Raw genomic sequence first — 17,674 nt, forward strand, 5'->3', positions numbered from 1 at the left:
TAGTGGGAGAAATGGTTCTTTGATTAGGTTTGCAAAAGCTTCATTCTGAACCAACAAGGCAAACAACAACATTAGTTGTTTCATTAACTAATAAGAGTAGAAAAAGGGCACATAGTCTCAAAACAAATTGATGACAAAGAAATTGAGCTAAAGTTTCTTCCCTTGTCTTCCTCTTTAAGTGGCAATTTCCTAACTTCCTCTTTAAAAAGTTTATAACAGACATTGGGCTGATGTGCAAGTGCGCTAAATATATATACATGTAGAATAGACTACTCTTAACAAATTAAATTTGAAAAAGGATACTACTCTTTGATTAGGGTTGATTTCTATTGCTTTCGCACAGTCACACAAAGCTGCAGAGTATGTGTGGTCCCCATGATAAGCAGCAGCTCTGATAGACATGCATTGGATTAGATCCCAGACAAATTACAAAAGCCAGAACAGATTAAATAGGACACAAACAACATGATTTTATTCATGAAATCTGTGAAATTAAGAGGAAACCAAAATTCAAACACAGCAATAAGATTGAAAGATGAAATTTATAAATGACAGAACTATTATTTGTATCCATCAGGGAAATATGTCCATGTTTCAATCAGTAATACTCATCAGGGAAGATGAGTAGCAAAATTAATGATATTTGAGGATAAAGGTTTTATTGATGTTTAATATGTTCTTATAACTATTTTCTAGGTAGAGAGATTATTAGCTCCATTTAATCACATAGTTTGAGATTCAAATCAACTAAGAGATTGTGACAAAATGTAATTTGAGGTGGTGAACATGGTAAAATGCACTGTTTGAAGAACTCTACTTCGTCAAAAGCTAGGTTGTTGTTGGCACATAACCACTAAACCCTCAGATGTTTTTCTCTAAAGTTTTCATGCCCTAATAAGACTATTGTTTCACTTTTAGAATATCAAGTACAATGCCAACTTAGCATACCTGTTACAGTAATAGATATCCTTGTTATCTTCAGAAAGTGCAATGGCACAACTGTATAGGTCAGCTGCTTTGGCATATTGCTCCAACTGCATTGCCATTCTTCCTGAATAGATCAGAAGAAGATAGTTTCAGTACTCACAATGAAGCAAAATGTATTAATCTGTATGAATAAACACTTCTCTTAACAACTCTTTACATGAAAATTTGGAACCAAGAGAAATCCTAGAGCATATGTGCACTCTCAAAGGAGGCATCGAGAATCTCATGGAAGTGCAATTATTCATTGCGATTCACATAACATTTTTTCTTTTAAAAAAAATGAACTTATGAAGAAGTATTTAACTAATCCTAATAGGCATCAAAATTGAGTTTCCCTATTCAAACACTTGAAGAAATGGAATATGACATCACTGTCATGGATAACTTTATAGTTTTTATGCTATATATGGATGTTCAATGAAAGATTCAAGCATGAAAGTGTAAAATCATTACTGTGAAACAAATAGGTAGCTCTAGTTCTGATGCGGAAAACAATATTTGCAGTAGTACAAAAAATGGTAGGGTTTGAAGGAGAATCATGGCTGACTAAAGTGCACACCACTACTTTATATAAGATTACCTTGTGATATTATTGTTCCTGCCAGATTGTTCATTGTAAGGACCTGAGATGCATTCTTTAGTTCCTGATACGCAGATGAAAGAGTACTATATGTTGTCAAATGAAATCAGGAGATACCATCTTATTTAAATTTATGCTTCAAGAAATAGGATAAATATTAGGTAAAAATACCAAGCTCAGTGCACACATATAGCTAGGGATGAACCAAGAGAAGCAATATGGACCATCAAATCATGCATACTGATTACTACTCAAAAAGTGCTATTTGATAGCTTGTAATTAACTCTTTTAAATACTTTTGAGTAGTAGTTATCACCTTTTAACCCAATTAACATATTAAGGACCCTTGCAACCAATTCTAATCAAATTGTGTCAAGTTTTGGTGTTTTGATAGCTTTTTGATCACCAAAGCAATTCGAGATTGAGGAGAGTACTTTAGGAATCCATGGCAAAAGATGTCCGGACACACCATCGGAGGGCGACGGAACGTGAGCTGTGGCAGGCTTTCGGAATGAAGTAGCAAGGTTTGCTCACTTTAGTCAATGTTTTCCATCTGGACAACATATCCGGATAGGATATGCTATCGTCCGGAGTGTGATGTTCGCGAGTGCCGTGTGTTTCTCCCTGAGGGAATCCGGATGGAGCTGAGTTGGATAGCATTGCGCCGTCTTTCCGCTTGGGGAATCCGGATGGAGTTGCGTCGGATAGCAATGCGCGCTCCGTGTCATCAGGGGGAGGGGTCCCTACACCTTGTACACGCAGATGGTCCCCCTTGCGACGCGCGGATATCTCACTCCCCGAATTCTGTCCGGTCAAACATGGCTGGATGGGAGAGCAGGGCATTTCAAATTCCCCAGTCAGACATATCCGGATCCTCTGACAGCGCTTACCCAGAGAGCATCCGCGGCCGACATTTCAGATTACCCGGATTTTGCACAATGCCGCGGTGTTCTCCTGAAGCTTCTCGATATTTGCCACCGACTAAGTTAGATTTTTTCTCTCAAGATATTTTGTGTAAATTTCTATTTTCTCCTTGTAATCAGTCAAAGATATTATTGGGATATTTTTTAGAAAATATCTTCTCTATATATATCTTTGAACCAATATCATATAGATCATCTTGTAATATATCATATATCATATATGTAATCGACGAACAGAGCACTTGCTCTATTTCTTCTTCATATTTTTGTTTTCTCGTTAGTTTTCTTTCTAGTAAATCAAACTCAGAGGATTTTTCCTCAAAGGATGAGAGGCTAGGCTCTTTGTCTCTTGGAGTGAAGAAAGCCGGGTAAGTTTCCTCATGCATAAATTGGAAGTTTTGTTGTTTTAGTTTTTAATGAAGAGAAAGTGTGACCTGTTAATAGTTTTTATCTTTTTAGTTAACTTAAAACTCCTTTTAGTCACCTGGGCCAACACTTGATAAGGCAAGTGGTCTCCTTCCATTGAGATACACTAGTTTATCTCTTGCGAGCCTTTGGGAGGTGGTTTGGAGGTAGGATTTTCTAGAATTGCCAACACTTGGTAAGCTTTTGGACTCCAAGGAGACATCCATTAGTTATCTCTTGCGAGCTTGAGAAGGGAAGTCCAAAGTTAAAGATCACCTTGAATGGCAAATGCTAGGTGAGAGGCACGAGCCATTGCAAGGTGCATCAGTGAGAGGGAATTAATGTTTGAACCCATTAAGGGGAAGCATCTGTACCACACCGGTTAGAGAATTAACTATATGTTAATTCTCTAATGCGAGGAAAAGAAACAAGTGACCGAAACTCTTTTTTTTTTGTATGAGGAACCTGAGCCTAGTGATCTAAACTCCAAGAAACACTTTTCTTTATAATTAAAATCAGTTACTATTTTTAGTTAGTTTAAAACCAATCTTTTTTCAATCATCTTTATGTTTTCTTTTAAAGCTAACCTTGAAATGAAAAGGCACCAATTCAGCTCTTGAATTAATATCAATTGTGAAGTGAAAACCCATCCCAGTGAATGACCTTAGAGCCACTATGCTATGCTAGCTAAAGCTATCCTAGTACATGGTGTAATAGGTTATAAATTTTGTTGATTACTCCCTTCTGAGGACCACAATCAAGGGACACCAGCTGGACACGAATCAAATGGCACCACTATCAGGGATCATTGAGAGGACATGAATCAGCTGAGACACCAATTGGGAACGAATCACATACATATAGCTAGGGATGAACTAAAACAAATAATATGGAGCATCAAATCATTTATTTCATACCATAGACTGAAATAGGAACTTCTTTTTTGTTTATTTATTTACATTCTGCAACTGATGAGGTGAATATCTTACAACTATCATTTAATTACTGTGAAAACAACCAAGAAAAGAAGAGTCAAGAAATGGAAAACTAAAGCAGTCATTTAATTCATCATGCAGAAACGGATAGGCATGTAGTTTGTAAGTCTCAATAAGTGTAGTCTTACATAAAATAGACACATCGCATATCCTCAGGCGCATTTGAATCCTATATATTCCCCTCATTAAACACACAATAGACACCTCTCACCATCATGCAACATTTGAATCCCATGAAGAATAATGGTTACACAGTCTTAATTCATTCTCAACTAATCTGAAAGTTAATTTACTTGGACTTGGTTCCTTCATGTCAAATCAAACTGAAACTCAACTAATCTTGATCTCTCAATTGATTAAGCTTATCCCTTTAACCAATTAACTTTTGAAATGTAAATGGAGAATGAAAGCCTTTGATTTATTCATGTTGTGACCACAAAAGCTTTGATGCAATCATCGTTAATCAAGAACACAAAGATAAAATAATTAAAACAAATAGTACATGAGATTTTAACATAGTTCTGCTAACCATGCCTATGTCTATGGATGAGAGAGAATTATTTCACTATATAATAGACAATATTACATAGGATAGAACCAGAACATTATAGAGGATATAACCAGATATAATTATTGGGTTCCAGAAACATCCCATATTTTCCTACTTTTTGTATACCTACCCTACCACGAGCCTTCTCACTCCACCGAGTATCTCCTATTCTTCCTCATATCTCTATCCACCTTGTATAGTTTTTATAAGCTTATCTTCATCTCATAATTTTTTCCCCTCATGACCTAAAATATTTATACCCCTCATGACCTAAAATATTTATAGGGATTATTTCCAACAACCTTCCTTATTCCATAAGGAAGTCTAATATTACAAGAATATATCAACTTAGAAATATTCTATATAATATTCTTTACAAAAAAAGAATTTATACTAATGAAACTTGTAAACAAATGTGCCAACGCTAGTTATATTCCTAAATGCATCTATTGATGCTGCAGTACTACATGCAGTTCATTTCCCAACTAATGCACATATATAGTAAATATCTCAAAGGAACGTACTTTGGGTCAGAACAATAGGGTTAAAAAAATATGTTATCGTTCCGGGTGGTCTTAATCTTAAAATTTTGGGCTCTTGCTATGATCAAATTAAAAATAGGACATGAGATAAAAAATTGACTATCGAGTTTCTTAGTAACCCTAAGTTGGTTGGTTTTGTGTATATATATTAAATAACTGTTGAAAATCTAGTCTTGTATTACTTTTACAATCAAAGATCATAATAATGCCTACATATAGCATGATGAGATTTATTAGGGCAGTAGGACATTTGTTGCTTCCAAGGACAGTCAAAACAATATTGCTCAACAAAAAGCCAAAACATTGTTGTTTTATAGCGATCCATTGATTGCATCCAAATGTCTTGAACAAATGATTTGCATGCCAATGATGTGTTGGCGGTAAATGTCTTGAACAAATGAAACAAGATCAGAAGTATTTTATTGGCGAGCTTTCAACAACTGCCACAAAGGGTCGCTCACTAGATGCACCTCTAATTGCACCAGTCAGTGCTAGGATAGAAAACTACCTTCATTGGTAGCAATGAGTAATCATAACCAGAAACTACCTTGATAAGATTTCTATTTAAAAAATGCATATACTTGTATTTTGTGGACTTATTGGTAAGTAGTCGTAACCAGAAACTACAGAAATTACTTTGTTAATGTAGCTTTGGTGTTCTTATTTTGATTATGCAATAGAAGAAAAGGTTCTTCCCCTTCTACTATTCCCTTGGATTATTTGTAATGAGTTGGGATGAAAAACAATAAATTAAATCACTGAGAGTCATCAACTACAGAAGCTGTACAAGGGAGACGTGTATCACCAACCAGTTGATTATGCCAAAAACCAAAGAAAAAACAATATGTTCCACACAACAAAACCATAAATGCAAGAAGTCAGCTGTATTAAATAATAACAATTGAAAAAGGGTGAAACTAATTCTATATGGCTTAGCAAATGGTCAGCTAAATTATACCTTACTGGAAGACTTGCAGAAGATGGATCGCTTGCCAATTATACATTGTTATCAAGAAGCTTATACATGTCTTTTCTCCAAGCTGAAAGGAAAATTTTCAGTACCACTACCTCCAGTTGAGGAACCTTCAGAGGATGAACTAGGTATATCAGCTGAAGCTTCTTGCTGTGAATGGAGCTGCGCTTTCATATCATTTGCCTGTTTATCTTTTTCCATTGAACTGAAAAACTAATGAAAAATCCTTTTGGCATTTCATCTTTAGTCCCAAGATTGATTGATATTAAACACCTGTCTTAGACTGTCCCGAATCACTTGGATAGCTTCTGGAACTGCTCCTGCTGCAGGGTTAAATGAAATAGAGGTAAGAAATAACTATCAATGCTAGAGGAACTGAACTAGGGTTTTGGTCTTAAGAAAGAAAAGAAACAAATGGTCTAGAAGTTTAGTGATGAGAACTTATTTAGTTTATGAAACTGATGGTTATCAAATGTCTAGCTCTATTTGATAGCAGCAATGCCTGATTCTTCTACAGTACACGCAGTAGTCATTTAAGATTTTCTGAAATAATTCCAATTTAATCCAAATGAATGGTAAACAATAGTTTCTAACCAAATTAACAATCAGTAAGATATAATATTCCAAATGAATGCTGCTTAAAGGGTTTGCTTTAGTGTTCACAATAATTGAATCCACTATTCTACCTGGAGCCAAAAACATGCATTTGTCCAAGAAACCTCCTCAAACTGCAAAAAAACTAGTCCTTTCATTGTGACAAAATTGTATGAAAATCCTAATTGTAAGCATAGATCTGAACATACTTGGAAAAATTATTTTTAAGTTCATTAGAGAAATAGTCTCTCTCCACTGTCGATCTTGTAATAAGTGATAATTTGTGTAATAAGTATTTGATATGCACTTACAAGAGAGAGTAAAACATCTAAACTGGTTTCTTGTCTGTATTGGTCACTGTGTCAAATGCAACACTCCTTCAATAGTTCTGGATATTTACTGGTCATAAACTTATCATTGAATTTGAAAATTTTAAAAACATTCATCAAAATACAGAATAACAAGATTTCTTCTTAGAATGTTGCTTTTTTCCCTCGTAGATAATCTACCACATATTGCCAATGTATCAAAGGCCTGCTAACCATTGCAACAATCAACATATAAATACCCATAAGAACATAGGCATTAATTTTCAGCATACAAAGCCCCCCCACATGAAGAATAAGTACATATCCCAAACCCTAAAAAGCCCTACTAACAATTTCCCTCATGACTACTACTAATTCATATGCCCCGTAATGCAAAACCCATCAAAACCTATGAATTGTATCATATATATATATATAAACACTGAATTGCACACTGATCTAGACAAATTTTCCTTCATGCAACAAAGTTTGCATATCCAAAAACTCAAACAAACCATAAAAACTCATTCAACACTAAATCATCAAGCCACCACATAAAAAAGGGGAACTCAATAATGAATTGGATCTGAGAATGCAGTAAACAAGACAAGGGTATATGGAGATTGATTGTATATTTTGTGAGATCAAAGAAAAGGAAAAAAAAAATGTTGCACCAACCAGAGCTGAGAAAATCAAGGAAAGCGAGTACAATGCGGATGGAGACAGGAGAATCACTTGCGAGTCTAGGCATTTTGAAGAGGGTTTGAGGAGAATTCTAGACAGATAGTGGGCAAGTTTTAGAAAGAAACAACTGAGACAAAGGACTCCAGTTTTCTCATGCTGCTGCTACTTGCGCCTATGTATACACTAACAGCAACCAAGGGTTACGTTGTTCTCACGTGTTTGTAGGCATCAATGTATTAACCGTTGTATCCTTTCTGAAATTCTGTAGCGTTGCCACCTAGTTAAAGCCCCGATGGGATGTTTGACTTGGGATTGATCGTGGAGTCAGCGTATTAGGTTCAGGTTCCAAAGGCTTAGAGTAAATGTGTTGTGTCTGAGTCAGACTTAATGATATTTTTTGTGGGGTGTTGATTTCTTTACTAATAACTTTTAAATATGTTGTCTTATAAAAAAATATAGCATTGTTTATCCCAATTTCATTAATTTAATTGGGAAAAAAGTAATGTAATTGCTCTCATATAACTAGCTTTGTTTTATCCAAATTTCATTGATTTAATTGGAAAGAAAATGTTGAGATTTGACTCATGTAATTTATTTTTTATTTTTAGGAAAGTCAATTTTTATAGAGTTTGTGTTTTGGTAAAGTGTTTTTTTTTTTTTAAGTTTGACTAGGATTCGGAAACTATTGTTTTAAGGTTAATACATAAGGCTTTATAAATACATGGTTTTATAATAGATTTACAAAGAGGGATGGGGAGAAGGAAAAAGTGAGAAAAAAGTGAAGATAGGCAAGGGTGTATTTGGTATTGGGTAGAGGAAGGTTGAGAGAGTTTCAAGTGTATATTCTTGGTGTTTTTAATAAATTTGATATGGCTTTCTCGTGGATATAGGTGAGACACTGAACCATGTATATATTTAATCTTCTCTATTTCATTATCTTTTTCCTATGGTATTTGGGTGTTGTGATTTATTTTTTCCTATTACATTTGGGTATTATGATTTTTCCCAGTAAGTGATATCAAAGTTTTCACGTACTCAACAAGTGGTATTAGAGCTTTTGCATACTCAATAAGTGATATTAGAGCCAAGTTAACCTAACAAGTGGTATCAAAGCTTTGGTTGAAGATGTTTGGGAGAGCTCTGGTTATAGATGTTTGAAAGAACCTTGGTTGAAGATGTTTGGGAGAGCTCTAGTTATAGATGAGTTTTGAAAGAGCAAAGAAGAACAAAGCACAAAAGATGATTGCAAAAAAGAATAGAATGATGAGTACCTTAATTTAATATTTGTATTCATATTTTTACATGTGATTGTTATAAAGATATTTTATAATAATTAGTATAGAATTCATATATAATTATACTATTTTTGGTTAAGGTGGAGTCAATTATTCTTTCATCAATGCTACTAGAAGAAGGGGATTGTGGTGTGTGCTAAGACCATGGTGCACAAAGAGAATTATGGCACCTGAGGAGAGCATGAGGATAACAATGATTGACATTCGTTAAAGTTGAGAAGTTGTTGAAGAAGTATAATCTATATTGGGCCCTATGTGCGACACATTGCATTGACTTAATGTTTAAAAAACTTCATTTACAATAATGGTTGGTTACTTGCATAAAATGAGATGATCTATGGTAGACACATAATTCGGCTTAGAGCTACTAGATTTACAACTAATTACATTACTCTTGATAGTCTTTTGAAAAAATAGTCAATTTGAAGAAATTATTTATATAATTAATGAATAGGCATAACACAAGCTAGTCACTTAAAAATTAGACAAGAAGTTGAGAAATTAGTGTTCAACCATCCTTATAGAGTAGAAAAAGTAATTGTACTACATGAGCCACTATACATGCTTTGTCAACTCATGGGTTCAGAAGTTGTTCCTATAATGCCCTTAGTGTATGATTTAATGAAAGTGATGAAAGAGAACCTTGTTCATCAACATGTTAAAGATTGGATGTTCTAAATAATCAAAGATCATTGGTTTTGAATAATCCATCTTCATAAGTTAGGTTTGAATAATATAATTTTCTTTTAAAAAATTCTAACTCTGCTTAACTTTTGTAGCATACTTCCTCAATCCAAGGTTTCACTATAGGGTTGGAGTTGGTAACAGTTTTGTCTATTAGGTTTATGTCAAATTAGACTTGATGACTGAAGCCTTTGGTTAGTTTGGAAATGAGATAAATTATAAGTGTTAAATTAGACGATTCATTCAATAACAATTTCATTGAATACATAGCTTATAATCTTTTGAGACTCAAAAAAGGATTCAATGATCAAGTAGTGATTACAGCAAGGTCACAAATTGTTCCCAATGAGTACTATTATTGAATAGAAGATAATTTCATTATCATCATTGTAGATTTACAACATAAGTATTCATACACTTATTAATTTGGTTGTAGCTAAATGGTGGGTTCATGTAAGAGGCCTAATGATAAGAAGAGGGGCGTAACCCTTTTCACTAAGAATTCCAAGCAAGGCTAAGAGTAACTCAATGGTTAACATTGTCTCATCATGTTACTTTAAATAAAAATTCCAATTCTAAAATTAAATTAAAAAAGGAAAATTGTTCATAAAGGCTTTTAGTAAGTTAGAGTTAACTAGGAGTGTAATCTCGTTCCTGAGGAGCTAGATCAATAAGAGATTAAAGAGTTAAGTGGAAAATATATGCCTACATTGAGGGAGCTGGCCATCAAAGTTCTATCACAAAGTGCATTATCTTCATTGAGAGAAATTGGAGTACATTCTCTTTAATCCATACAAAAAAAAAAAAAAAAACTCTTGCTTATCTCAAGCTCTAATAATGATTTTTTTTTTTGTTATTTTAACATGAAACTAATGTTAGGATAGAACCCTTAAAAGCATGACATGATATAACAAATTTGGAATTTTTTATTTCTTTAGGATATTCCAGTTTCACTTTTATTAATCCTTGTTCCATGTATGGTACTTTATGAGCCTTTTTGCCTAACATCTTTTACATTGTATGTGATTTGGGTGCATTAGGAGTTGCATGAAAGATCCAAGTCAGGGGTTCCTTGCAAATAAATGATTTGTTCATAGATGGTTCATGGGTCTAGGCAACCCACTAGAGGTTGTAGTGCACCACCTCTTAATTGGAGGGATGACTAATCTTAGCTATTGGGATGAGTTTCTCATGGTGAGTCATGATTTAAGGCTATCAAGTAGTCATAACCTCACTGAGCCACTTCATTGTGTTGTCTCTCAACCTTGAGAGAATGTCAAACTTGTGCTAAAGTTACTAATGGTTTTGACTATAGGTGAGATCGTAAGTTGATCACATATTCCCTATGGATTGGGTCACTTTTGATGGAAGCCGATAGAAATAGGTATTCTCAATAGAGGCACCATGATATCTCATGGAATTGAGACAAAGTGTCTCTTTATGTAATCCTAAGGAGGTGTGTTCATGAACACTATGACCGTAATAGTTCCTTAAGTGGAACTTGACATGGGTTCTTTGAGAACTAAGACATATAAGTTGAACACACAATAGGAGGATCTATAACTCAAGGATAGTAGAGGTAGTCTTGAAAGGTTGATAACTTTCACCTTATTAAACCACAGACACCAATTCATGGGGGGATTGAACGCAATGGATTGTAGGTCACGGACTTGAGCACTTTGTAGCTCGTTATCATTTACATAGGGTAATGGAGTGCAATTGATTATTTATAGTGGAATGTTGAATCAACTTTAAAATTGGATTCCGAGGGAGCTAATACTACCCTATAAGTTCCAATAGTCCTCACTCTAAGCTTATATACCTTGTTAGTATGGTTTATGAGGGTTGGATCAACTCTTGGTTCACTTATGTGCATAAGGGTGTTTTGGTAATTATGCAAGATTATATAGGGATTAGTAAATGATATCTCTAAATTGGGTTAATTGATTAATTAGATGACCATGAGGGGTTAATTAATCAATTAGGACTCAATTTGGGTTATAATAAGAGACCTAATCCTAGATGGGCTCAAGTCATGTAAACCCAATTAGGAACCTTATAAATACCCCTTAAGAGGTAGGTTTCCATCACTTTTTTTCTTTCCATCCCTAGGTAGTAGATCTAGCATTACTAGTACTTTTGGTTCCGATTATGACGCTTTAAGAGGAGAGGAAACCAATGATGAGATGATAATGGAAATGATGATAATGTTAGAAATAATGGAGAAGATGTTGGACATCAATAACAAAGTCAACATTCATCAAGCTCATTCACTTATGAAGATGATTTCATGCAATGGACTTAAAATGAAGACCATGGTTCTAAAAGATCTGGTCTAAGCATTAGAGCTATTAGAAAGACATATAGCGGAAGAAAATTAAGGATGACACCATTTGATGTGGACTCATTTTTAGCTAGTTTTGAGTCTATGATTATATGAACTCAATTTAGTGACTTATTGTATGAGGCAAATGTTCATCCTCATATTATGATAATGGTCAACCTCAAAATTATGCGAAGGGTTCAAGTTCAACTAATGAATAATATGGTATGTTTAACTACCTCATCCTACACAAAGGTCAAACCACGTTCCATATTAGATGTAAGAGGGATTTGAAACAAGCACATGGATGAACCTTGAGTTTCCTATCCATGGAGAAGCAATGAGCATGACTCAAGATACCTATGCATGACATCTTTGTATTTATGATCAATATGATTAAAACTCCATAACCGAGTACTAGTATTGTCTCCAACAAGATAGGATTCATTCATCTAACAATTCCATTGAACCACATCGGTCTTCATTTTAGTACTAAGGACCATTACAATGTAATATGTATAGATTATTGACATTTAATGAGATCAAATATTTAATGCAGCTTAATAATGAATGTACACATATTAATTCATATTTCTTATCAATACACATGATATTGCTATTGAATATGACAAATTATATCTCATATATATATATATATATCAATTTCTTCAAAAAATAAAATGAAAAAACAACTTCAAAATGTCTATTAGTACTTTTTATATCATTTCTTAGAGTTTTCCCAATATTTTCATAAGTTTTGATCAATTTTTGCCTTATTGATATTTTATGTTAAAAGTTTCACCCATATTTTCCAGTGTATCCCTATATATTCGTAAGATCAAGTTATTGATATATTTGTAAAAACTGATATTTTCATCCTTGCTTATAAAGACCAAGGAAAAGAGAATGAGCTAGAAAAAAATGAACTTGGTAGCTATGATGTCAATGGATGTGTGTTTTCAACTTTCTTAAGTGTCCAATGACTTAGTGAAAGACCCATTGATATTTGAGAAAGAATCAAATGGTCACTGAAACTAGCTTAAGGAAGGAGATGTCTCCTAATTATTCTTTGGACTAAGTCAATGTGGTTGGGGCTATTGATTATTGCTTTACTTTTTTTTTTCTTTAGTCTAGTTATTCTTTCACGATCCACATGCTTTTTAAATTATAAAATCTTAAAATTATGTTTATCTCTAATGAAAAAGGAAACCATTTGAAACACTATTTGTCTTCCCCTTACATTAGATAATTGGAAGTGATGCCATAATTATCAATCTTCTTGATTTCTACTCAAAAAGTGCTCTTTTATAGCTTGAAATTAACTGTTTTAAACACTTCTGAGTAGTAGTTAATACCTTTTAACTCAATTGGCACATTAAGGACCCTTGCAAGTGTTACTAATCAGTTTGTGGCAAGTTTTGGTGTTTTTGGTAGCTTTTTTATCATTAGAACAAGCCAAGAATGAGAGAGAACTTTGTGTAGTCCATGGCAAAGCACGTTGAAGCTCAATTACATGAAGAATCCAAGCTTTGGAGCTTCATAGCCCTTTGTTAAGCCAATCAAGTATGTAAGGAAGAGAATCAGAGAAGAAATCTAGCAACCAGCAATTTCGCATGGCTATGTGAAATTTTCGCATAGCATGTGAAATCAAGAGGAGCTTCAATAGCTGTAGGACAAAGAGTAGGAATGAGTGAAATAAATTTCGCGCACCATGCGAAACCAAGATGCAGCCATGAAGGAATTTCGAATACCATGCGAAACTTCGCATGGTATGCGAAATTTTCCTGTGTAATATCCAAATATTTGTGCACCGACTCCGTTAGATTTTTATCTCCATATATTTTGTGTAATTTCCTATTTTCTCCTTATAATCAGCTAAAGATATTTTTGGATATTTAGGATATCTAAAGGGAGGTTAAAAATATCTCTCTAGATATGTCTTAGAAAATATCTTCTGTATATATCTCGGAAGGAATTCCATAAAACACTTGAAAATTCCCGTACTAAGAAATATTTAGAGCTTTTGCTCTACCTTTCCTTCTCATTTTGTTTTCACTTTTCTTGCTAGCCAAACAACCTTTGAGGATGATTTCTTAGGGGATGAGTGGCTAGGTTTTATGTTTCTTGGAGTGATGGAAGTTAGGTGAAGGACCTGAAGTCAAAAGTGAGAGTTGTCCTTGCTTTAAATGACAGTAGTTGTTAACCATCAATGGTTTTTATTTCAAGGTTTAGCTTTTAATCCCTTAAAATCACCTTGAATGGCCAATACTTGGTAAACGTTTCGGATTCCATGGATGTCTATTAGTTATCATTTACGAGTCATTGGAAGGTGGTTCAAGGTGAAAGTCTTTAGTGTTTGAAGCCATTAATGGGAAGCAATTACAGTTTTTAGGAACCCGTTTGGATCAAATCCTAATTGCTAAATGTAAATCCGGTTTGGGAGATAACCATCCTTTATGTTATTGTCCCCAACACGAGGAAAAGATCAGAAATCTCCCTTTTTGCTTAAGGAACCTGAACCTAGTGACCTAAAACTCCAAGAAACCTTTTCTTTGTAATTAATTTCAATTACTATTTTTAGTTAACTTAAAATCAACCTTTTCCACCCTCAATTACATTTTTTTTTAAAGATAACTTTCAAAAGGAAAAACACCATTTCAGTACCTTAACTAATATCAATTGTACCATGAAAACCCATCCCTGTGGACGATCCTAGATCCACTATACTATGCTAGCTATGCTACCCTAGTGTATGGTGAAATAGGTTTATAAATTTTGTTGATGACACTTGTCTGGGCCAGAATCAAATGGCACAGAAGCACTTTGGGATGAATCACTTCTCATATTATTCACTTTTCCTCCAATTTCCTGTTAGAGAAATAAGGCCAAAGAGTACAAACAATTACATAGAGAAATAAGTAATTGAGAAGAATTTAAAAAAATAAATAGTCGTCATTCAGCATGTTGTTTGAATTGTACAACCTCTTATTTATAGATACTCACATATAACAAAATATTTTTTTTTAATAAAAATTATAAAAACTAAATCAACCACTCAAAATAAGAAATTTTAATTAACTTTTAAAATCTAAGTCAAATTCCAATCTCTTCGAAACTTTCCAAATTCAAGTTCACTTTCCAACATTTTCTATTAAGTTATACCCAAAGTAACACACCTTAAGTTCATCATGGCATATCTATTGTCAAACACTACTATGATAACATCTAAAAATCTAAAACACACAAATCTTCTTCTTTCATTTTTATTTGATCATCTATCATATTCTTTTCTATGAACAACCCAACACATAATATATATCCTTCAAGAATAAGCAAATATGTGATAGTTAGGGTTGTCCTTGAATATAATTTCCTATGTCACTAAAACAAAGATATTAGGGTTCCAATAATTGAATCTAAAAGAAAAAACTTAAAATCTAAAATAACGATGTTAGGGTTCTAACTCTATTAAAAATTTGGTGTCCGCTTACTCTTCCTTGTTCCAAATCCACAAGGGCTCAAGTATATGGAGTTAAGGTAGGTTATGAATAAATGAGGCTTATAGATTGGTCCTACATTTGTGGATTGAAATGGATCTTATAATCATGGAATGAAATCCACTGTCGCTATAATCCTCACCTATGGTTGCATCCCACTAAACAACCACATCCATAATAAGTCTATGGTTGCAATTGCAATAATGACAGGATTTTCTTGGCCCCCATTAAAAATTTATGACCATACCTTTGCCTGTGAAAATAAGCATGCACATACACACACACACTCTCCAAATACCCAACTAAAATCCTAAATTTATGAAATTATGTCATGAAAAATATAAGTCAAGTATTAAAAGCCCAAGAACCCAAAGTGTCCATAAGCATTTGAAAATCTAAAATATGGTTGTAAAGAAGGAGGTTAATTAAACTCTAAGTCTTAACATTAGAATAATAATAAAAAAAAAAGATATATATCGCAACCATATGTCAAGTGATGAAAAACCTAAGCACCTAAAATACTTATTTTATAGTCTAAAATGAGGTTGAGAGACAAGAGATAACCATGAAAGCAAATCTAAAACATATATTTCATACATTAAACTCAAATTAACTAGATGTTATATATCATGGGAGTTTACTCCTTATGGAGCTATCTCTTTAGCATGAGGAAACTAGCTCAAGAAAGGAATAGTACATACTTGCATAAATGAAAGTAAAAAACCAAAATACATGAAGTAAATGTAGAAAAAGAGACTTACAAATTCAAAAGTAGCTCAGGAGACCATCTAGAGCATAATTACACAAAAATAAAGTAAAATCTTAAACTAATATAAGTTAAAACCTAAAAAAGATGAATAAATCTAAAATCATAAAGTGAAATGGAGAAAGGAGCCTTCAAAAAAGAAGAGAAACTAAATTTCTAGGAATAAAATGGGTAATATAACCCTAGTGATGAGCTAACAACTTGGGGTAGGGTGTCAAAAGATGAGAGTGCTAAAGAGATCAAATCGTGGTAAGTTAGCCAAAATTGTCTTTACAATCTACTTTAGGTAAATTTCCATGACTTTATATAGATTTGTGCGCCTTTTAGCATAAAATGGCTTGCAATTTGCTCTAAAATCCACTCTCCAATCTACCATAGGTAGATTTCAACTACTAAGGGTGATTGTTTGACAAGGCAAAATGAATGAGCTTTCCAACTTTGCCAAGGTTTAATCCATTGCTAGATGCACCTCTCCAGACCACGGATATACTCTAATGAGGCTATGAAACATGCCAAAAAGATCTCAAACCACAAGGGAAGGACAAAAAAAGGCCAGCCATGTTGAACTTGCTACCAAATGACCAACTGTGAGAAGGGAATCAAAAGAAAATCCTTCAAAGTATGTGTAAATGTTAGGAATAGATACCAATTTCTGGTGCTACTTAGACCCCCTAACCAATTTGATGCTAACCCTTAACATTTCTAACAAATACAATAAAAGATAAAAAAGACCATAAAATACTAAATTATGTTAAAAGTTGAAATGCAGACTACAACTAAGGCCTATACTACATGGTTTCTTTGATGATTCTCCCAAATGTTCATAAATAAGCCTCATATCATTTCGGACACTAAATTATCTTTTTAAATAGTAACACCATGGACTTCCTAAAAAAATTTAGTGTGATTGTATACATATACATAGGTTTGTACGTATATTCTATTTGAAAATTAGTTGCTCAATCTAATAGTTTTTATGCTAATTCAACTCATGTAGACACAATATAAATCTTTATTTTAATACCAAATGTTAGGAATATTAATCAAAATCCCAAAGCACTATAATACCTATTAAATGACCACTTAAATGGAAGATATTTGTGTGAATTTGATTAAGTGATGATCAATCATATTACTACTAAGTTACACAACCAAAGAAGATGAGTGAGTGGTTTGTTGCTCTTGTTTGGTAGTATAATAGATCATAATTGTGATTTGATATAATGGATTTTTTGGCTCTAAAGGCACCCTATAGTTTTTAACCACTGTAAGGTTTTCATTAGTTAAGTCATTTATATATTAGTTAAGAGGAGTCCATATATGCACACACATACAAGCAATTTCCCATGCAAGCACAATGTCTTTATTGTGTCCTATGGGATTGTGAGGTCAAATAGATAAACATCCTTTACAGAGTTGAAAGTCCCATACTAGGATTGTAGATCAATCTTAATACCATTTATAATGACTCACTCTTTCTTCCATGTGGATATATTATTAGTTCTAGGTCAAATGTGCTCTCACAATTCTAAAACGTGTCAAGAGGAATCACTAAGTACATAGCACCA

The sequence above is a fragment of the Vitis riparia genome, chromosome 12 (assembly GCF_004353265.1).
Source record: "Vitis riparia cultivar Riparia Gloire de Montpellier isolate 1030 chromosome 12, EGFV_Vit.rip_1.0, whole genome shotgun sequence".
NCBI classification, from domain to species: Eukaryota; Viridiplantae; Streptophyta; class Magnoliopsida; order Vitales; family Vitaceae; genus Vitis; species Vitis riparia.